This window comes from Giraffa tippelskirchi, chromosome 9, assembly GCF_054371585.1.
Source record: "Giraffa tippelskirchi isolate mGirTip1 chromosome 9, T2T-mGirTip1v1.2.pri, whole genome shotgun sequence".
Classification (NCBI taxonomy): Eukaryota; Metazoa; Chordata; class Mammalia; order Artiodactyla; family Giraffidae; genus Giraffa; species Giraffa tippelskirchi.
This window is the reverse complement of record NC_137283.1, coordinates 53,255,883-53,278,417: the sequence shown is the minus strand read 5'-3', so window position 1 is coordinate 53,278,417 and position 22,535 is coordinate 53,255,883. Positions and strand designations below refer to the sequence as shown.

The 22,535-nt window shown below is 48.8% G+C and overlaps 2 protein-coding genes across 7 annotated transcripts in view; both read right to left on the bottom strand.

Annotated features, from left to right (window-relative positions):
• Positions 1–22,535, bottom strand: part of ATG7 (autophagy related 7) — a 512,414-nt gene that overhangs the window by 396,856 nt on the left and 93,023 nt on the right. The gene's annotated exons all lie outside the window — the stretch shown is intronic.
• HRH1 (histamine receptor H1) overlaps positions 1–22,535 on the bottom strand; it is a 199,576-nt gene that overhangs the window by 84,018 nt on the left and 93,023 nt on the right. For 2 of the 4 annotated variants that reach the window (XM_081526120.1, XM_081526122.1), the window contains exons 1-2: positions 14,275–14,372; positions 3,158–3,260 (exon numbers count right to left, since the gene is read on the bottom strand). The exons of 1 other annotated variant lie outside the window; for it this stretch is intronic. The gene's annotated coding sequence lies outside the window, so the exon portion shown is untranslated. Of the gene's footprint in view, positions 1–3,157; positions 3,261–14,274; positions 14,373–22,535 lie in introns of those variants that run through there. One more of the 4 variants, XM_081526121.1, reaches the window with a different exon arrangement.

Genomic DNA, 22,535 nt, shown 5'->3' with positions numbered 1-22,535 from the left:
TGTTAGCGCGTGGACAGACACACAGCTCGGTGTCTGGGATCACTGGGAGGAAAAGGCGGTCATCAGAAGAAAGTGTGGTCTCCCTGCCTGAGTAAGGATGCAGAGAAAGCCCCGGGGCTTCAGAACCAGCACCGTGTGCTCGCGGGTACAGAGCCCGGCGTCGATGGGGCAACGTGGCCCCGTGCCAGCCTGAACCTGGGGTGTCCATCCTTGTCACTCACTCCAGCTTTCCCTCCTATCCGCAGGCTCAAATGCTCCCTTGATTCTTCTTCCCTGTTTGCCTATGTGACTTTTGCTGTTTGTAACAGCGAGAAAACAACAACATCTCTGGGTATCCATGAGCATTCCAGATCAGAAACCCAAGGCTTTATTTTGGGACTTAGTTTTGCTACGTAGCCTCGAACTCAGGAGAAAGGGTATGGGCAGGGTCTAACATCTAGAAATACACACTTTTTATAGTCACACGACAGACTGAATGGGCAAATGTGACATAAGGTACCAAGAGAGGTACTGGAAGGGTTACCTAAGGCTGAACCATTTCCAGAAACACTTCAGGCAATTAGCATTTCACTGTGAGAGGCTACCTAGCATATGGGAGAGGGATCCAAGTATCTCAGTTCAAACCCCAGCTCAGCTAAAAGAGCTGTGTGACCTTGGGCCAGTCACTTTGCCTCGCTGAGCCTCAGTCAGCACCATGCTTCCCCATCTGATGAGTATTGTTACTCATCCAGCCAGGGTCTTCATCACCCTGCAAAGCCAGGGCTGTGTCTGTCTGTCCTACTGCAATGTCCCCTGCACACAGCTGGGCATGATCCCCTGAACCCTCCAACCCCAGCTCTTCCTTCCCACGCCTCTGGTGCTGGCCAGCACACTGCCGCTTTGGGTTTGGCAAAGATTCTGTTCAGTCCCAAGAGCTTAAGTGAGGACTTGTTCTTCTGCAGGCCACTGGTCAAAGGCTAGCACCATTGTCTAACCCAGCAATGAACCGCAAGGCTGTTCTTGCTTCTGGTGTGACTCAAGAACTCCATAAAAAGGAAGCAGAGTCAGTTTGATTAAGCGCAGAAGCTATAAATCATCGACTCCCACAAGAACCGGAGTGACTTGTACTAGGATCCAGACATCAGAATACACAACACAATCTGTCTGTAGCCCTAGGTGACGGAGAAAAAACAGGGGTGGATGAAGAAACAGCTTATCTCTGTGGGCAAGAGTTTTAGAAAAAAGAGGGGGGAACACTATACATTTCCATCTCTCAGGGAGTTCACTGGCTGGGGATGGAAAGAGACAGGGAAAGCAGGTGCTGATTTTACATTATGGTGAGCGCACCTAAGCCAGTCTGGGGGATCAGGGTAGAAATGGGAGAGGGGGATGGTGGCCCCATAGGTCCCATCCTTGCCCTGCCCACCCCTAGGACACCTCTCATGCCTCCTGCCCACCTTGCCCACCACAGTTGGTCTCTGTCACCCTCCCCGATCACATGCTTTGCTGTGTCCTGACCAGGCCACCTGCTCTTCCTGGAACTCGTAGCTTCCTGCCTCTGCCAGGAACGTCCTTTCTTCTCATCTGTATCCCTTGAAAACTTATGTTTCAAAGTCCTGCTCACATTCATTCATTCAATCATTCAACAAATATTTCTAAGGGCTCACTATATCCCTGACACTGTGATGGGCACTAGGGATATAACGGGGTAGCCATAGCCTGTGTCTTCAGACTGCTTACAGCCTTGGGGAGACAGTCACAATCAGGAGTAATACGTGTGTGGTAGACCTGAGTCCAGAGAAGGGTTCTAACCCAGCTTTGGTGGGATGTGTTCAGGGAAGGCTTCCTGGAAGAGGAGAATTCTGAGTCTTGATGTATGAGGTGAAAATGGGGAGACGCGCCTATAAATGTAGGTGAACCTATATAACGGTAATAGGAGCTGACATTTATGGAGTGCTGCTAGGAGCCAATGGGGCTTCCTTGGTGGTTCAGCAGTAAAGAACCCACCTGCAGATGTAAAAGATGTGGGTTCGATCCCTGGGTAGGAAGATCCCCTGGAGAAGGAAATGGTAACCCACCCCAGCATTCTTGCCTGGAGAATCTCATGGACAGAAGAGCGGGGCAGGCTACAGTCCATGGGGTCACAAAAGAGTCGGACACAACGTCGTGACTAGACAACAACAACAACTAGGAGCCAAGCACTGGGCTAAGCCCTGCACGCGTATCAACTCCTTTTCAGTCCTCACAACCCATTGGGAGTGAGTACTGTCATCATTCCCATCGCTGGATGAGGAATTTGAGGCACAGAGAAGCTCAGAACTCGCTCCTGGTCACACTGCTACTAAGAGGCAGAGCCAGGGTTCAAACTCAGCACAGCCCCAGAGCCCAGGCTTCTGACCACTGCCCTCGGCCGTCTCAGGCTGTCGGTATTATTCCGTACATCCTCTTTTCCTTCGGTGATGAATTTCCCGCAGACATCCTTCCAAAGCAGTACAACCCAGGCTCCATTCTACTTATTGGCTGCAGAGGTCGGTGGTCACCGGAATCTGAGCAGGGGAGTGACTTGACCAGATTCTTCCCCTGGAACCAGGTAGGGGGCTGGGCTCCCTAGCAGCAGGGGAGCTGTGCTGGAGTCCTGGGGAGGGACGCCCAGGCCTCAGCTCAGGCTGGGAGAGGGAGGGCGGCTGGCTCTGGGGACATGACTGCACAGCAGGGTGCCCTGCCAGGCGATGGTGGAAGGCAGAGAAGGGGTCCTGAGATCACACCCTCCACCCCTCCTCCCACTGACACGCCTCTTACAGACTCAGCATCTCTCCTCTTGTGCCCACCCCAGCCCTGCGTGGTTGACCCTCTCTGTGCACACTCCAGCTGGCCCTCCCAATTAAGAGTGCGCCATCACCAGTTCAGTTCTGCTGGAATGTGCAGATGTGCTGTCTGTGGAATTCTTAATTCACTCAATAGTCTTTGCCCAGGAGCGTCCCATCTATTCTTCCCAAAGTGCAAGAGAGAAAAAAAACAAAACCACCACAAGTTACCCAGCAGCACTGCTTCAACACCGTCTGCCAGGACCGCCTCGCCTAGCCCCACCACTCGGTCCTACCACGCCTGCCCCAAACATCCGCCTGTCCACTTCCCTCCAGGGCCCCCACCACTGGTCTGAGCAACCCTCTTCTCTCACCTGGGTGATGGCAATGGCTTCCTTCCTGGTCTCCCCAGCTCCACATCTCCAGCCTCAGTTTTCGGGTCTCTGCAATGGACACACTGACACTTTTCTCACAGGGCTGTGGGGAGGATAGGGTGACATGATTTATCGACAGCTCTGGCCAGGGAGAGCCTGCATCTGACTCGGCTCTCTACCAGGAAGGAGGAGGGCCTTGGGTCTGCAGGGACCCAGGCTTGCCTGCCCCTGGGCAGGTGGGAAATCCTTTAGCATTAGCCAGCTCACATGCTCTGATGTCACTCGGGTTGGTGTTAAACAGTGACATTTTGTTCTCTGGCTACCTGGCTTTTTGTCTTAATCCTGGGTTGCTCCAGACCTCAGGCTGGGCAGAGGGGCGCTATTTACCGGCCCCTCTCACCTCCAAAGGGAATAAGCAGTGGGAGAAGACCCCACCCTCTGTTCCTGACCTGTTAATGGATCTCCTGAGGGCCTCCCTCCTCAAGCCCAATGCTGGGTGCTGTGAGAACCGATCAATAAATGACTGGCAAACACTGAGCTCCTGATATTAATATAACCGTGAAAAGAACTCATCTTGGCTCAGGGTTTCTCACTACTTCTGAAATGCCTCAAAGGCTTTTTCAGGTACGTGAACACTAGGAAGTGCTGGTACTGTCTCCAACTAGGTGGTCTTTGCTGACATTTGCATGATCAGGGCATGCCTGGTCTTTTGGGATCTAGCTGTGAACTCATCCAACTTCCTTCATCCAGTGTTTTTACTGCACACCTATTAGGTGCCAGGTGCTATGGATGAAGGCATTGCAAGCATGGCCATCAATGAGGCAGCCAATACTCCTATACTCAGGCAGTCTGGTGGCAGCAATGAAGACATTCAACAGACAGGGAGTGGACTGGGTGGGGGTCTAAACAGGGTCGTTGGGGACGGACTCTCTGAGGAGCGAACAGGTGAGTCCTCAGTGATGGGAAGGTGCCGCCAGTCACTGCAAGACCTGGTGGGGGGTGGGGGGGAGGCTCTCAATAATGCTGCGAGTGGTGGTACTATTATTAGTAATAGTAGGATCCCCTTTTACAGATGCAGAAACTGAGGTCAAGGAGGCAACAATACTTCCTTCGAGGCCAAAGAGGTAACTATTTACGGAACCAGGTCAAAACTTGGAAACCCCAACTACTACCATCAAACCCACCTGCCTCTAGGGTCCAGCACTTTTCAAAAGAATCTTAACCTCAGAGATCTTCAACAAAGTAGCATGCAGTACTGTCTCAAGGAGGCTCCAGTCTAATCTAAGAAAATGTCTTTACACAATAACACAAGGTGGGTTAGAAATTAATGCAGCGGTCCCCAACCTTTTTGACATTAGGGACCGGTATCATGGAAGACAATTTTTCCACAGACCAGGGACGTGGGGGATGGTTTCGGGATGACTCAAGCACATGACGTTTACTGTGAACGTTATTCCTATTACTATGACATCAGTTCCACCTCAAATCATCAGGCACTAGATCCCAGGGACCCCTGATAAGATTAATCTAGTTTCAAAATTTTAATCTCCAGTGGGATTTATTCTGAAACCTGACAAAATGACTCCCAATTTCTTGGGGGAAAGGAAATCCATATGACATAGTTATTTTTTCTTTGGTTTATTCAATAAACATTTGTGAATTGCCAGGCTCTGTTTCCAAAGCTTTTCAAATATTAATTCTTTCAAACCTCATGACTCATTTAATACTCATAACAATCCTGTAAGTTAATATAGTCGCCAACCCCACTTTCTAATCGAAGGAATCAAGGCAAATACAGGGTAGAGGGCCTGCTGGGGACACACTTGGCAAAGGCTCGGTGCAGCCGAGATCCAAATCTTGGTCATCTAGTGCTGGAAAATTTGCTCTTTGCCTTAAATTGAATTTACAAGTATCATTCACACAATTGAATTTACATGTACAATTACATTTTGTCTCTTTCTGTCATTTCTGCTCAGTCGTGTCTAACTCTTTCAATTCCATGGACTGTAGCCCATCAGGCTCCTCTGAGATTCTCCAGGCAAGAATACTGGAGTGGGTTGCCATTTCCTCCTCCAGGGGATCTTCTCAACCCGGGGATTGAACATGTCTATCTGCATCTCCTGCATTACAGGCAGATTCTTTACCTCAGCCACCAGGAAAGCCCCTGTGCCTTTCTGCCTCACATGAACTTGTTTTCAGATTTAAATGCAGAACTTACTGTTTCCCCCAAATCTGCTGTGAGGAATCCTCAGACAAGTTAGACCATCATCCTCCAGGGAGGCAGAAACTAGTTCTCCCAGAGGCTCAAATTAGGCCCATCACGGTGGACTGGCTATACAAGCACTGAGATGCCACAGACAAAGGAAAGAAAACAGGCTTCCATGAAGGACCCAGTGTCAAGGTTACACTGACAGACCCTCAGGATCACATGTGTGGGCTGGAGAAAGAACTGGGCTTCACCTGGGCTCCGGGAGAAGGCCAGTGGGATGGATTCATTTAGTGATTATCTTCTCTAGGAAGGGGCTTCCCTGGTGGCTCAGATGGTAAAGAATCTGTCTGCAATGCAGGAGACCCAGGTTCAATCCCTGGGTTAGGAAGATGCCCTGGAGAAGGGAATGGCAATCCACTATAGCATTCTTGCCTGGAGAACTCCGTGGACAGAGGAGCCTGGCAGGCTATAGTCTAGCAACAGTGAAAAGCCAGCTAGTAAATACATGAAGTTCTCCTGAAAGAATAAACCGAGTGACAACTGCCTAGAAAGTTTGAAAGAAAGAAAAAAAGAGAGAGAGAGAGAGAAAGAAGATGCCTTTGGGAGCTGTTAACATTTATGGTCCGCCAAGCATCCCTGCAAGCTTCCCAGGTGGCTCAGTGGTAAAGAACCCACTTGCCAACGCAGGAGACCTGGGTTTAATCTCTGGGTCGGGAAGATCCCCTGGAGGAGGAAACAACAACCCATCCAGTATTCTTGCCTGGGAAATCCCATGGGCAGAGGAGCCTGGCGTGCTGCAGTCTGTGGGGTCGCCAAGAGTCAGACACGACTGAGCAATCAAACAGCAACAAGCATGCCCCCAGCAGCAGGGCATGGACCTGCACTGTTCTCCTCCAGCCACGGCTGCCCAGCCAGTGTCTGCCCTGGCCCTGTCTGATGCTTGGCCACCAGAATCATCAGAAAGTTCAACACCCAAGCAGCCAGGAAGGAGACCTGTGGCTGAGGATGGGGTTCCAGGTGGCAAACCCTGAGATCCGTGACAGAAAACCATGTGAATGGTGCCCCCCCTGGAGATGTGCAGGGCTGGCCGCTCTGCCTCTGAAGACACAGAGCAACTGAGGAGCTGATGCAGGTGACACAGGCAAGGGAAGGAAGACAGAGCCCGCAGACAGGGTAGGGACAACTGGGGTAGAATGTGAAAAGAGGGCTGAGTGAGACTGCCATCTGAGGTCCAAAGCCAGACGTGTTAGAGAGTGATCAAGTGAAAAAAAAAGGTGGAAGTGTTAGTTGCTCAGTTGTGCCTGACTCTTTGCAACCCCATGGACCATAGCTTGCCAGGCTCCTCTGTTCATGGGATTTCCCAGGCAAGAATACTGGAGTGGGTTGCTATTTCCTCCTCCAGGGGAATCTTTCTAACCCTGAGACCAAACCTGGGTCTCCCCCATTGCAGGCATATTCTTTACTGTCTGGGCCACCAGGAAAGCTCCAGAGAGGGATAACTTACTGTGAAAGATGAAACCACTAAAACTGTTCACAACTAGAAACTCTGTCTTCCTAGTCTGAATAATAGGGAGGTCATAGAGCTCCCTCACGGCCTTGTTATGGGGATTAAGAGAGGTGATCCAAGTTAGCTCAGGGCCTGGAACTTCAGTAAAAGAGAAACTGAGAAACTTGCCCAAATCAAGATCCCTTGGGGGTCAGGGGAAATGGCTAGAGGAGTGTGTGGTCCCAGGTCAGAATCTGGGAATTCTAGGCAAACTGATATCACAGAGATGGAAGAAGGAGGTGAGCACTGGCGGAGTCAGGTCCTTGTACTGCAGCCCTGGACAGAGAGTAGTCATTCACTGCAAGCAGGGCTTCCCTGGTGGCCCAGCGGGTAAAGAATCTGCCTGCAATGCAGGAGACCTGGGTTTTGATCCGAGTTGAGAAGATCCCCTGGAGAAGGGCATGGCTACCCGCTCCAGTATTCTTGCCTGGAGAATCCGATGGACAGAGGAGTCTGGTGGGCTCCAGTCCATGGCATCAGAAAGCATTGGACACGACCAAGTAACTGATTTATTTTCACAACTTTCACTTTCTTTCGTGCTGGGTCTGCAGTTGCAGCAACTTGAGGAGGAGGAGACGGGCACCAGATTTTCACCCTGGGCTGAACTTCCCCCATCTGGGATGCCTGGCTGGAAGAACCCTAACCAGCATCCACGGCGGGCTCTCCCTGCAGTGCTCGGAACAGCTGGGTTCATGCGCTCTGCCCACTTTCCCGAGGCAGCCCGAGCCGCTCCCTGTTGGAAAGTTCTGCCTTGGACTGAGCTGAGATCAGCTGTCCTTCTCCACCGTCCACTTAGCTTCCACCCACTGTGGGGTGTGGGGGGGAGTCCTCATGGGTCAGTTCCAAACTCTTGATGAGAACAACACCCAGCTTACACAATCTCTTCTAGAGAACTGATGAAGTGGGAACACAGTCCACCGTGTCGTGTGAGGCCAGTCTAACCTCGACACCAAAGTCTGACAAGTAAATAGCAGAAAGGAAAATCACCCGTGAATCTCACTCATGAACTCTTGATGTTGAAGTCCTCCGCAAAAACGGTGAGGAGAAACAGCCCAGCAATAAAGACGCAACAGGACAACCCAAGTTGGGTTTATTCCAGAAATGTAGAAATCAATCATGCTAACGGATTGAGAAAGAAAAATCATGACTATCTGAGCAGATGTAGGAGAAACATCTGTTAAAAACTCTACTTCCATTTGTGACTCAAAAGAAAAGAAACACTCAGCAAACTGGGAATAGAAAGGAGCTTCTTCAATCTGATAAAGATTATCTGCCAAGGGAATTCCCTGGCAGTCCATTGGTTAGGACTTGGTGCTTTCATTGCTGGGGCTCAGGTTCAGTACCTGGTTGGGGAACTAAGATCCCTCAAGGCTGTCTGCCAAAACCGTAGAGTAAACACTATACCTAACTGTCAAATATAGACAGCCCTCCATAACAGAGAGGAAAAGAAGAAAATCACAAACCAAAAGGAATGAAAGGATTGAAAAGGAAGAAACAAAACAGTTATTTGCACCTCCTATGATCGCATACAATTTTCTAAAATAATCTACAAGCACATTTTCTAAAATTAGTAAGAGAGTTTGGCAAGATTTCTGGATATAAAACATGCAAAATGCAAAAATATTTCTCCAAAAGGCAACCGACATAGCATAATTTTTTTAAAAAAATATGTGTTGAAAGATATAGATAGATATACTATTTACAATAGCATAGAAAATACCATGTAACTAGGAATAAATCTAGCAAAAATGTGCAAGGCCACCAAGGGAAAATTAGGAAACTGGAACTAACCTGTATCCTAAATCATGAAGAGAGATACCATGTTCATGGAAGTCTAAATATTGAACCCTCTACCCACAACAGGCAATAGAGAACTCAGCAGGAACACCTGGCGGATGAGAGTAACCTGAGCTTATATTCTACCTCCTGCTGCTTCTAAAATGTGTGACTCTTGGGGTTCCACCAAGCCCTCTGAACCTCAGCTTCCTCACGTGTAAAACATGGGTAGCCAGTCCTGACTAGTTGTAAGGAGTCAGTGGTAACAGAGCATTTTAGGAGAGGGGAGGGATAAACTGGGAATTTAAGATTAACAACAGATACACACTACTACATATAAAATAGATAAACAACAAGGACCTACTGCACAGGGAACTATGTTCAATACTTGTAACAACATTACACACACATATATATTCAGTTATATATATATACACACACACACACACATATCACTTTGCTGTACAACTGAAACACTAAATCAACCATATTTAGTAAAAAAAAGAGGAGAAAGCACTTTGCAGACTGTTGCATAAATACAGGGATTCTTATGACTAGCATTATCACCCCTTGTTGGTCTGAGGGTGGGGGAAAAGCTCTTTCTACCATATTAGGCTGGATGTGTCTTTGCTTCTGCTCATCAACTTGTCATCCAAGGCACTGCTGAGTGCTTATTCTGTATACAACATTTTCTCATTCAGTGCTCCAGCAACCCATAAGGCAGGTGCTGTGTTAGTCCTATTTTACAGATGAGAAAGCTGAAGCTCACACAAGCAACTTGTTATTCACACACCCACTCTTAGACATTCATGAGCCCCTTCTATGTACCAGGAGCTGTGAATACCCTGGTGAATAAGATGGACATGGCCCTTGCTCTTTTAGAACTGACAGTCGAAGTGGGAAGATAGATAGAAATCATATCCCAACTAACAAGATGACAGAACCAAGATTCACACTCAGGTCTGCGGACATGAGCATCCATGCTTTGAACCATTCCCTGAGGTGTCTTCCTCAACTTCCTCTGCTCAATCCACTCTGCTGTGATGTGATGGTTTCTAACAGCCACTCTGCCGGCAGTGACAAGTTTCAATGGATCTTGCCATCCAAGCTGCAGCACAAATTGAGAGCTGTCAGCTTCCACCCTGGCCCATGTGATCCTTATGCATTATCGCTGGAGAATTACAGCTGGGAAGATGAATGGATGAAAGAGGAGAGCATCCCGTAACCCCTCCCCCCAGCACCAGCGGCATTGTTCCCAACGAGTGCGCGCCTGAGTCCTCTGCCACCATTAACGGCAGAAGTGAGTCACTTATAAATAAGACACGGGAGTTTTATTATAATGACATCCCGAGATTCAGAAATGCTCAGCGTCACTGTGAAAGGGAAGGCAGCAGGTGACTGGGCTTCAGTGATCCTCTGCCAGGTACGTCTTTCAGATAAAACATCTTGGGTCAGGAACAATTACAGCTAATGCCCAGTCTGAATGCTAATGAGAATTACTTACAATTGCTTGTAAGTCTTTGCCATTTATACTATCTGCTTTTTCCCTTCCTTCCTCTTCTTTTCCCACCCTGGCATTAACCCTGAGAAACAGACACCAGAAAATATCATCAATGGCCATTTTGAAGATGAGGAAACTGATGCTCAAGGTTACTCAGCTCAAAGAGCCAGGGATTCTAATCCTGAACTTTTTTTTTTTTTTAACTACACCATTCTGTCTTTAATGGGCTTCCCAGGTGGCTCAGTGGTAAAGAATTCATCTGCCAATGCAGAAGATGCAGGAGACTGCAGGTTCGATCCCTGGGTTGGGAAGATCCCCTGGAGGAGGAAATGGCAACCCACTCCAGTATTCTTTCCTGGGAAAGCCCATGGACAGAGGAGCCTGGAGGGCTACAGTTTGGGTGGTTGCAAAGAGTCTTTAAGAAGAAAAAGAAAATCAGAACTCTGAACAAGTCTTCTCCACATGGAAGGTAAACAAAATATCAGTCTGAAAGGCAGCAGGGGTGGTGTGTTCTGCTGATGTCTTTGCCTTGGTGAGGACAGGGCAGGCCGTATGAGATGACCTTTAAACCTATCCTCTGCCATGCCACAGCCACAGGAGGTGCACATTTGTCCCTGAGAAATGACCATGAAGAGAGAACCTGGGCAGAAAAAAGAGTCCTCATACCCACACAAGCCAGAAAACTGTCCCAAACCCATGCCCCTAAGAAACACGCCAGAGGATCAAGTTCAAGCTACAGTGTGAAGGAGTGCGGTTCGCCATGACAGTGCTAAATGTGGTAATGTCTAGCATTTGTTGAGTACCTCATACAGCACTGGAAGTTTTTTAAATAAGCCTGCACTGGCACTTGAGGCTTTCAGCTATTTAAAGCTTGAGGCTGCACTAAAACTTCTAGCCTGCACTAGACCACTCCCACTTTACAAACTACAAAGAGAGTCTTATGGAGGTCAGATGGAGCCAGGCTACCAAGCTGGGTCTGTTTTGATCTTAATAGTAACAATAGCGCCAACTAACATCTCAACAGCACTTCTGTGGACTGCCTGACTCCACCTAGGTGCTTTATACGCATGAACACACCCAGTTCTCTCACCAACCCAGTGAGGAGTGTGCTAGAAATACTCCTGTCCTAAAAATGGAACAGAGAGGTACAGCAAAGCATCCAAGGCCACAGAGCTCTTAAGTGACAGGGCTGGGATGTGAGCCAGTATCAGAATCCACACTTCTGATCTCTCCGCCACGCCTCCTCTTTGTTACCGAAAGGCCACACCTTTCCACCAGGCAATCCTTGATTATATTTAAAAAAAAAAAAAGGAAAGTGCAAACAGGAACAGGGAATCTTGAGAGAGTCTGAGGGGAGGAGGCTCAGATGCAAGTTCTTCCTACCTCGGATACTCAGCCAAGAGGGACCACTCCCAGCCCAGCAACGCCCTAACTCCTCTGGGGTGCAGGGGCTTGCAGGCTGCTCTGGCCTCCACCCAGCTCTGAAATCATGTTTGGGCAGCACTGGGCCACCTCCACCCTCTGCCCCAGAGGGATTCTCTCTTGAGATTCTCTTGAAAGTGGTACTGGGTGGGCCTCCTTACAGACCTGCCCTCCATAAGGGGAAACCCCTCCAGAGACAGCAGGGCAGCCTCAGGTTTCTGTGGGGGTCCCACCAAGCCCTGGGTCATATGAGGGAAGTTATGTGGGACTGTCAGGGATTCCTGTGATAACCCGCTCCAGCGGCACACAGAGAGGAGGGTGGTACAGGGGTAGGTGGCTCTGCGGTCAAGACCCCGCCTGCCAATGCAGGAGACTAAAGAGACGCGGGTTCAATCCCTGAGTCAGGAAGATCCCCTGGAGTAGGAACTGGGAACCTGCTCTAGTATTCCTGCCTGGAAAATCCCATGGGCAGAGAAGCCTGTCATGTCATAGCAGACATAGCGGGCTACAGTCCATGGGGTCACAAAGAGTCGGACGCAACTGAGCATGCAGGCCTCAAGGTTCATTTGTGTTATGGCATGTGTTCAAATTTCCTTCCTTTGGGCTTCCCTGGGGGCTCAGATGGCAAAGGATCTGCCTGCAATGCAGTAGACCAGGGTTCAATCCCTGGGGTCAGGAAGATCCCCTGGAGAAGGAAATGACAACCCAGTCCAGTATTCTTGCCTAGAGAATTCCATGGACAAGCCTGGTGGACTAATCCGTGGGGTCACAAGGAGTCAGACACAACTGAGCGATCAACACAGGGGTATTGGGACCCTGTTGCTTGGCATCTCTCTATTTTCATCTCCACTACTACCAGCCACACTTAGGAGTGACCTAAGGTCCCATCTACAGCCTAGATGTCACTGACAATCTAGAAGGAGTCAGGGAAAACCTGTGTTCAAATCCCAAAGCTGCCACAGACCAGTTGGGCAACTGCAGGCAAGCTATTTAACCTCTCTGAGCCTCAACTGACTATCTGTTCAATGGAGGTAATAATAATAATAATAGTGCCTGCTTTGCAAAGCTGCTGTGAAAACTGAGTGGGATGATGCATAATGACACTCTAACCTGTCCATTCTCTCTCCCATTCTCTGCTGGTTCCTGCCTGCCTCCAAAATTAAAGCCAAGACTGAGGCATTCAAGACCTGCCTATCAGACCCTCAGCTCGCCTCTCCTTCATGCTCCGGAAACACGCTCCATCTTGGCGCCAGTCACAGGGCACTAGCCCTCTTCATGGAATCAGCTCCCCAAGCACCTTGCGGCCTGAGGAGCTTGTTCACAGAGTACTTACTCCTAGCACCACTGTGGGGCTCCAGGCCTGAGGTGGGAGCCCCCTGCTGGAGCACAGGGGCCCTGCATGGAGCATCTCCCAGGCAGAGCCCACAACCACAGAGATTAAGGGATGGGGTGGGGTCTCCCTGGGCAGCGGAGGGGTGGCTCAGCTGGTAAAGAATCCGCCTGTAATGCAGAAGACCCAGGTTCAATCCCTGGGTCGGGAAGATCCCCTGGAGAAGGGAATGGCTACCCACTCCAGTATTCTTGCCTGGAGAATCCCATGGACGGAGGAGTCTGGCGGCTACAGTACATGGGGTCACAAAGAGCCAGACACAACTGAGCGACTACACTTACTTACTCCTTGGGTGGTGGGGGGGGGTCGGGGGGGAGAGTGACCCAGAGAGGGAAAGAGGTTTCTGTGAAGATCTGATGTGCTCCAGCCCCAGCTCCTGACTCCCTTGGCTCCTTCCAGAAAAATCAAGACTAACTTCCGTAATTGGGCTCCTCTCACCTGAAACAGCAGCCCCCACGGGGCTTCTGCCACCGGAATCCACTTCCTGATATGTAAGGGTCTCCCACCTTTCCAAAGGATCCTCCCTGAGCCACAATGAGGAGGAGGTGGCCGGTGCCTCCTGGGTTTGCAGCCAGGGCTGTAGGAGAGACTAAGGTGGTCTCCATGCCTCCCCCTACACCCCACTCCTGGTGATGCTGAACCTGGGGCTCAACCGCATCATGTGGTGAAGTGGTTTGAGTCCGGCTGATTGGGACACAACCTCCTGGTTCTCTCCTTGACTGGCTGGTTTGGTGCTCCTGGGCGCAACTTGCCCCTTCTGAGCCTCTTTCCCCCTCTGAAAAATGGGTATAATCATACAGGATCATCGAGTTACAGGGAGAACCCAAAGAGATGAGGAATAACCCAGGGCCTGGCACACTCAACGCACTCAAGAGATGGGCTGGAACTATGGGGAGCATCGAAGTCAGAGCCTGGGGCAGGGCTGAGAAAACTGGACACTCGCCCTCTCCTGTCTCTCCGGTAGGAGCCCAAGGCAGCCGCCCCGGGCGCACACCTTGGCGAACCCCGGCAGAGCCACAGGTGTCTGCGCGTCGGGGTCGGGGGAACCAGAGCTGGGTTCTCAGCGTGCCGCGGACCCCTACCCGCGCCGCCCACAGTCCCCAGGGCCCCCAAGCACGCCCACCCCACGTCGGCGGCTCGGGGAGCTCTGTGGCTCCGCCAGGATGCACGGACCCAAGCCCGGCCGGCCGCGCAGCGTCTCGCCGCGCCGCCGCCGCCGCCCCCGCGCTCCGGCCCCTTGCCCGCGCCCTGCCCGCTCTCCGCTCCGACTCACCGGCGCCAGCTCCGGGGAAAGTTTGGTGGCGCGGCGGCCAGGCTGCTCGGGGCTCGGGGCTCGTTGGCGGCGCGGCGCCGAGGGAGCGACCCGGAGGCGGGGCGCGGGGGGAGGAGCCGCGCCGAGGGGACCAGCCCGGAGAGAGGCCGGGAGGCGGAGACCCGGGCCCCGGGCCTGCCGCTCCCCGCCTCCGGCTCCCGCCTCGCCTGGAGGTGGCGGGAGGGGCGCGACCTCTCCCTCCGCACCCGCCCCCGGACCGAGTGGCGCCCCCAGAGCGCCCCTGCTTCGGGCCCGGCTCGGGGGCGAGGCTCTTCGGGTGTGGAGTGAGCGGGGAAAGGAGGCTCAGAACCTTGGCGAGAACTCGCTCCGCCCCGCGCACACCTGAGGGCGGACACCCAGAGGTAAGTCAGCACAAGGAGGCCCAGAGCGGGAGAGTCAGAGCTGCGATGCTGCTTGGCCAAGTGAGCCGCGGCCCGACTGACACAGACCTCTAGTGACACTTCAGTCCCCCGTGTCCCTGCGGGAGAGGCCGATCGAGGAAGAGACGAAGGGGCGCCGCCGTAGACGAAGGCTGACAGATAGGCACCCCACCCCCAGAGGCTCCAGGGGATCTAGAGAGACCCCCACCCCCAGCCCGCAAGGTCTAGAACTCCACCTCTCCTCGCCCGCCAGCTGTTTCTCTCCAGCTGCTCATATGAGCTCAAGTTTCAAAATTCAATGAGTTCCTATTAGCATCCTAAGGAATAAGGATGGGGGGATGTGGTTCCTCTGCAGGTCTTCTGCCCCTGATGCCAGGAGCCTTTAAATTCTTACCGGCTGCCTTCATCGCGGGGGAAGGAACAAGCAGAATTCTCTCCCTTTCCTCAGTGCCAAGAAAACTCCACTGGAACCACTCAACTGGTATCTTACCTCAACACTCCAAAAGGGACACCCAAACTTAGTGGGGAAGATGGGTGTTTGGAAGGGACTTTCTTGGTGGTCCAGTGGTTAAGACCAACGCTTTCACTGCAAGAGAGCATAGGTTTGATCCCAGGTCCTGGGAACTAAGACGGGCGCATACCCTGCTGCAGGGCCAAAAAAAAAGGAGGGGTGGCTGGGTGTGGGTTTGGGGCTATTTCATGGGGATATCTTAGCCTCCTCTGAGTGGAGGGAGATTCCACTCAGGGTCCACATCTGTAAAAAGAGGGTTAATAAAAACAGCTGTCATTGTGCCACGCACCTTTCTAAATGCTGCAGGTACTTACTCATTCAATGCTCACAACGGCCCTGAGTAAGTGGGAACTATTATTATCACTCTTTTGCAGAGAAGAGAACTAGGGTACAGAGAGTCAGTTCAGTTCAGTCACTCAGTCGTGTCCAACTCTTTGCGACCCCATGAACTGCAGCATGCCAGGCCTCCCTGTCCATCACCAACTCCCTGAGTCCACCCAAACCCATGTCCATCAAATCGGTGATGCCATCCAACCATCTCATCCTCTGTCGTCCCCTTCTCCTCCTGCCCCCAGTCCTTCCCAGCATCAGGGTCTTTTCCAATGAGTCTACTCTTCGCATGAGGTGGCCAAAATATTGGAGTTTCAGCTTCAACATCAGTCCTTCCAATGAACACCCAGGACTGGTCTCCTTTAGGATGGACTGGTTGGATCTCCTTGCAGTCCAAGGGACTCTCAAGAGTCTTCTCCAACACCACAGTTCAAAAGCATCAATTCTGCAGCGCTCAGCTTTCTTCACCGTCCAACTCTCACATCCATACATGACCACTGGAAAAACCATAGCCTTGACTAGATGGACCTTTGTTGGCAAAGTAGTCTCTGCTTTTAAATATGCTATCTAGGTTGGTCATAACTTTCCTTCCAAGGAGTAAGCGTCTTTTAATTTCATGGCTGCAATCACCATCAGCAGTGATTTTGGAGCCCCCCAAAATAAAGTCTGACACTGTTTCCACTGTTTCCCCATCTATTTCCCATGAAGTGATGGGACCAGATGCCATGATCTTCATTTTCTGAATGTTGAACTTTAAGCCAACTTTTTCACTCTCCTCTTTCACTTTCATCAAGAGGCTCTTTAGTTCTTCTTCACTTTCTGCCATAAGGGTGGTGTCATCTGCACATCTGAGGTTATTGATATTTCTCTTGGCAATCTTGATTCCAGCTTGTGCTTCCTCCAGCCCAGCATTTCTCATGATGTACTCTGAATATAAGTTAAATAAGCAGAGTGACAATATACAGCCTTGACATACTCCTTTTCTTATTTGGAACCAGTCTGTTGTTCTATGTTCAGTTCTAACTGTTGCTTCCTGACCTGCATACCTTCCAAACCTCTCTTGAGGTTTCTCAAGAGACAGGTCAGATGGTCTGGTATTCCCATCTCTTTCAGAATTGTCCACAGTTTATTGTGATCCACACAGTCAAAGGGTACAGAGAAGCTAAGTAAATTACTCAAGGTAACACAGGAGAACTGGGAGCCTAACCTATGCAGCCTGGCTCCAAGATCCAAAGTCATAATTATTGTACTATAATTTTCATCTCAATGGGGCTCCCGGAAAGTTCCATGAGATCATTTATGTAAAGGAGTTAGCAAGTGCTCCATAAGTGGTAGCTCATAGATCACTGAGCCTGTCTACATGGTTGGGATTTGAGAGGAAAGAGGAAACTTTGGATTCTGGATAACTGCAGACCATGTTACTCTGACTTTCATGAAACCGACAGGCAATGGATTTCCCATGTGCTCCTCTGACCAGCCCCCTGTGGCTTGGCAAAGCCCCACAACCAGGACTCACTAGTCCACAGCAAGCCCCCTCCGTTCCCTGGTGATTCTCCAGGGCCTCCACATTTTACACTTTACCAGACTCTTGCACCCTTTGGAACTGAGTGAGCACTTGTGGTAGCAACTGTTATAAACTCTAGAGGAAATGCATTTCTGCTCTCCACAGCTGTAGGGCTGATAGGAATGAAGGGGGAAAAAAAAAAAAACCCTCGGAAATGGCTGGGTCCATATCCATCCCCTCTCGCCTTTCTGCAATTCAGCAAAGGCTTGATTATTTGGAATTTCTCCATAAAGTTTCAGTTCCTGGGCTGGTTTTAGACCTACTAAAGCCCACAGTGATCAGCATTTTGAGAAACATCAATATTTGAAAAACAGCACATCAGACATTAATTGAGGTCCCTTATGACCAGGGTGTGTTTTGTTTTCTTATGGCATTTGAAACTGATGTATCATGAGATAACTCAGGCCATATCCTGGGTGTGTGGGGTGGAGAGGGAGTAGCCAACTTACTAAGAATATATAGGAAGCAGAAGAAAAATAATAGCTAGCCCTTAGGTCACACTTAGTGTTTGCCAGGCTAATCCAAACGTGTTACATAATCTATTTTATCTATTCACAACAATCCTATGAGGTAGATACTATTATCATCCCATTCTGCAGATGAGAAAACGGAGGAACAAAGAGATGAAGAGATTTGTTTATTAAATGCAGCCAGTGTCACCTCAAGATCAGACAGGTAGAAAGCAGCTGAAGCAGGTCTGGAACCTGGATCAGCCTGGATCCACAAGCCTGTTTTACTTCTGTGGTTTGTGAAAGAAAACTAAAAAGGAGGAATCACTTGAGGCCCTGAGTAGAGACTAAGTGGATTAAAAAGGAACAGAGATAAATTACAAGTTTGGGATTTAACGTATATAAACCACTACATGTAAAATAGGTAAAAAACACAGACCTACTGTACAACACAGGGAACTATATCCACTATTTTGTAGTAACTTATAATGGAAAAGAATCTGGAAAAGAAAATATGTGTAACTGAATCTTTTCTGTATACTTGAAACTAACAGAACACTGTAAGTTAACTATATGTGTGTGTTAGTTAGTCGTTCACTCAGTAACTAAAGAATTAGTGTCTGACTCTTTGCTACCCCATGGACTGTAGCCCGCCAAGTTCCTCTGTCCATGGAATTCCCCAGGCAAGAATACTGGAGTGGGTTGCCATTCCCTTCTCCAGGGGATCTTCCTGACCCAGGGATGGAGGGAAGCCAGTAAGTTAACTATAATTTTTAAAAAGAAGTTGATTACAAATATTTGTTCTGCCACTTGTTAGTTCTCTGCTTACTTTGCTTCTCTGAGCCTGTTTCCTCACCTGTAAAATGAGAATAACAACGCTTATGCTACGTCTAGGACTTTAGTGATGATCTTTTGGTAGCAGGATACACTAAACCCAATTGTAACCAGCTTTAGCTCAAAGGGGCTTTAACCTGAAAAATGCAGGAAGTCATTCTGGATTCAGACACAGTCCATGCCAGAAGCTCAAGGGAAGTTGTCATGAATCTGTCTCATGACTTGTTTCTGACCCAGGGATCAAACCCACATCTCCTGCTTGGCAGGTGGATTCTTTACCATGAGCCACCTGGGAAGCCCAGGTCTCTCCACAGGGAGGCAGAAATGGCCCATTAAGTAGCCTCAAGCTAAGACAGCACTTCCTTCTCCAAACCTCCAGCAAAAATCCTAGATCTGACTCCCATTGGCCTGGCTTGAGTCACATGCCCAGCCCTGAAACCATCATGGTTGCTCTGATTGGCCAAACCTGAGTCACATGCCTATAACCGGAGTGGGAGGGGGAGACAGTCCTCCCCAAGTCACCAGGACTAGAAGTGGTGAGAGATGGTTCTATAAAAGAAAATCAGGGTGGGACTTCCCTGGTGGCCCAGTGGTTAAGAATCTATCTGCCAACGCAGGGGACACAGGTTTGATCCCCGGTCTGGGAAGGTTCCGCACACCATGGGGCAGCTAAGCCTGTGCACCACAACTACTCAAGCCCACGTGCCTAGGGCTTGTACTCCGCACAAGAGAAACCAACCCAGTGAGAAGCCCTTGCCCCACAACAAAGAGTAGCCCCTGCTCACTGCAACTAGAGAAAGCCTGCATGTAGCAACGAAGACCAATCACAGCCAAAAATAAATTAATATTAAAAGAAAAAAAGAAAATCAGGGTGCTATTAGCAGAATAAGGGGGCACAGATGTCTGCTTCTTCAAGGAGCCCCTGTATGTTAAACACTCCCGTGTTTGCAAAGTGTATGGCTCTGGTGGGTACTCAGGAACGGAGTCCCTCCCTCTTCCCTCTCCTCTAGGAAACAGGATTTGCATCCCACCAAACCCAGGCCACCAGCTTCCTTGTTCACATGCAGAGACTAAGAAGCTCCAGAGACGAGAAAGGACTTGCCCAATAACCAGCCAAGCAGTCATCAAATCTGTGTCTTTCGACCTGAAACAAATCTCAGTGAAAGTCTTAGCTGAGAACTTTGAGATCCCGTATGAGACACTGGAGTTATTTTGCATGTGCACAGGGGAGGTGGGAAAGATGCAACACACTGAAGACCCAGAGGAAACGATGCCACTCATGTTGGGATCCCAGCTGTGCATCAAGCTGTGGGCTGGTGGATCTGGCAGAGTGCCGGTCCAGCCCCCTGCCCATCACATTATGAACTTGGCCATCTCCTCTGGGGACTCTGCAGTCTGAAGGCTGAGAGATCCAAGCGGTCATGTTTCCTACGGCTGCCCCAAGTAGCAACATGGCCCTTCCCTTGTTTAATTTTCAGCCCTGTTTGTGAGAGGAGACATGCCTCCTTCAGGACCAAAGTGGACCAAGTAGCAAGCATGTGATTTAGAACTGTCAATATTGACCCTTTCAATTTGGCCCTTGACTCGGCTCTAGGGTTTCCGACCTTGGGCAGGTCGTCCAACTTCCCCATTCTAAATATAGTTAGGCTGGCATGCTGTCCAGTGATCTGTTTAAAGGAAGCTGGGCCAGACTCGCACACATCTGGCTGGAATGACAAGACTGCTCCCTCCATCCCCCGTCAAGTGAAGCACATTGGTTTGCTATATGCACTGCTGCGGGAAGTGTACATTGCTACGGCCTTCCTGGAGGGTAATTTGGAGCCAGATGATGATAACTTCAAAAATGTTCAGACTATTATTCCATACCCTATGAAGTTTTCCTGAGAAAATAACCATGGATATCACCAAGATACACATAAAGATATTCAGGACTGCGTGTAGTATAGTCAAAGACTGAAAATAATCCAAATGTCTAACCACAGGGGATTGGTTCATTTAATTATGGTTTCCAGGTGGCACTAGTGGTAAAAAAAAAAAAAAAAAAAACAAACCCACCTGCCAAAGCAGGAGACATAAGAGACATGGGTTAGATCCTTGAATCGGGAGGATCCCCTGGAGAAGGGAATGGCAACCCACTCCAGTGTTCTTGCCTGGTGAATCCCATGGACAAAGAAGCCTGGCGGGCTACAGTCCATGGGATCACAAAGAGTGAGACATGACTGAAGAGACCTAGCATGCACATACTCATATTGATAGAGTAGACTATTATACAGATAAGATTGTACTACAGCATATAGAATTATGTGAAAACTGATTATAATATGAATGTCAAAATGAGGTTTGACAGAAAACAACGAAATTCTGTAAAGCAATTATCCTTCAATTAAAAATAAATAAATTTATTAGAAAAATAGTAGAACCTTAAAAAATAGTAAGTTATAAAGTCATTTTGTGAAGAAATACACCTATCTATGTATTAAAAAGCTTAAAGTGGTTGTATCAGAGATAGGTGGGAAGGAGAGAAAAATTTGTGGGTGTTCTTGGTTTTCATGTACCTGTATATTTTTCTAACATTTCATTAATAAATTTGTATTACTTCGTTAATTAGGAAAAATGCCCAGTAGTTTTTACAAAGAGATTTTTGCTGGTTTCCTTTTTAAAAAGCACTTTTACTTATTAAAAATCACCATCAGGAATGAAGTTGAATTGCTCTTTCTCCCTCTCTCTCTCTCTCAGGCTATGATGTGTGGAGACGAACGGGGAGCTGACGGTTGAGAGAGCAGCAACAGCTACAGAGCAATACAGTGCAAGAAGGTTGCACCAGGAGGCTCTGCCCATTTGCTGTGTGACCCTGGGCAACTCACTCAGCATCTCTGGGCCTCAGTTGCTACATCCACAAAATGAAGTGTTTGGTTACATCATCTCCGGAGTTCTTTCCAACATGCGAATTCTACTATGGATAAGTCTGTATGCTCCAATGAACGTTCCTAAATTACTTTCATCTCTCCAGACCCATGAGACTGTGGAAAACTCTGCCTGGCCTGTGTCTCAGCACGTGCCTTCTGCTCAGTCTCTTTATCCAGCTACTTTGAAATTGGCAATTTCATGGGGAAGCACATTGACTTCAGGCTCTCATACTCTGGGATCTCCAGCACTCAACTCCTGGCCTCCTGGATAGCTCTTTGAAGTCTTCTAACAGATTTTAATTTTCTTTTCAACCATTTTATCTAGGTCTTCTAGTTGTTTATTGAGAGGGTTGATCTCTCTCTACAAGTTAGTTTGTCACAGGCAAAAGCAGAACTCCCTTCATGTTAGTAAGTAAAACAACTAGTTATAGAATGGTATGTACAGTGGGTTCTATTTATATGCAAAGTATACATGTATATATATGTGTGTGTGTGTGTGTATGAGTGTGTGTGTTTATGAAGAAGAAAGAGAAAGAACAAAAGCTATACACAGTGCCTAACTACTGAGGTTTTCATTTTTTAACATAAATATTTCCAGTTTTATACAATGGACACTTGAGTGTGTCCTAACTGGGATTGACTTTTGAGGTCATTTATACCCATTTTGAAAATGAGGACGTGGAGGCCAAGAACATTTAAATTCATTTCAATTCAACAATTATTGGAGGCTTGTTGTGGGCAGAGAACCACGCAGTAGGCCTCAGGGCACTCAAAGAAATGTAAAACCTAGTTACTTAATCCTCTGTTCCAAGTATCTCCAATGTGTGCTAGACTTTGGGAGATGAGGATGAAGGTGACAAGAATCTGCCCTCAAGAAATGCTGCCTGTGGAGACAGTTATTCAGATAAACCATCCCACATATGATGTGGTAAATGCTAAAGTAATGACATGGCAGAGATTGTGGTTTTCTTCTTAATAGCTATTCTTTCAACATCAAACTAAAAGATTGTATTTCCCAGCCTCCCTTATAGTGAGTTGTGGTCATGTGACAAAATTTTGGTCCATGAGATGTAAGAGGAAATGTTGTGGGGGTTTCTGGGAAGTCTTTTTAAAGGGAACAGCAAATCTTCCCTTTTTTCTGCTGCTCGAAATATGATGCAATGGCTAGAGCTTTATTAATCATTTTTACCTCTGAAGGGACCCCCATACTAGGATGATGGAACAGATAAAAATAGCCTTAGTCACCAA